The following is a 721-nucleotide window of genomic DNA, read 5'->3' on the forward strand; positions in this document are numbered from 1 at the left end:
TAAACCTCCTTGCAGAGTGCTGGGTTAGAGAGTGCTAACTGCCATTTATACAGTCTGGACCTTTGTACAAAATTATAAATACACACACACAAACACACACACACACATACACAAACACACATACACAAACACACATACTTATTTTGATGTTCCAGCAAAAGAGTAAAGCTAAACTCAACAGGAAGAGAAACAGATTTGAATAATACAAGACAATCTCATTAATGAACATAGAAGCAAAAATTTCTCAGAATATTAGCAATTAGAGTCCAGGTCACATCAATGAAGGACTACTTTGAGCATCTGGGAGGATGTGGGTTGAGACATTTGCACAGTCATTGGAAGATGGTGAACATGATTTTTGAAAAAACCACAGGTTTAGAGCTATCAACCAGAGGTCAGATGCTTCAATTAGAGAAAGATCCTCTGAGTTCTCAGTGCTGCTTCCCTGAAAGGCTATGGGAGAAGGAAATTGAGCGACTGGACACAATGCCCACGGATTCATTGATTCTTTGGCCTCCCATTGGCAGCAGGCATCAGCGTGGTCTTACAGGGATGAAAAAGGTCATCCCTCAAAAAAGACCAGCCATTTCCCCAGAAATTAATAAAGAAATATCACAATATTTTCACCAGTGCATTTCTGTTTGAGTAAACATGTTGGGTGAAAAAATATATAATATACACTTTTCTAAATGAAACTTTTATGTCACAAAATTGTAGAATT

This window comes from Colobus angolensis, unplaced genomic scaffold, assembly GCF_000951035.1.
Source record: "Colobus angolensis palliatus isolate OR3802 unplaced genomic scaffold, Cang.pa_1.0 Scaffold260, whole genome shotgun sequence".
In the NCBI taxonomy this organism is placed as follows: domain Eukaryota; kingdom Metazoa; phylum Chordata; class Mammalia; order Primates; family Cercopithecidae; genus Colobus; species Colobus angolensis.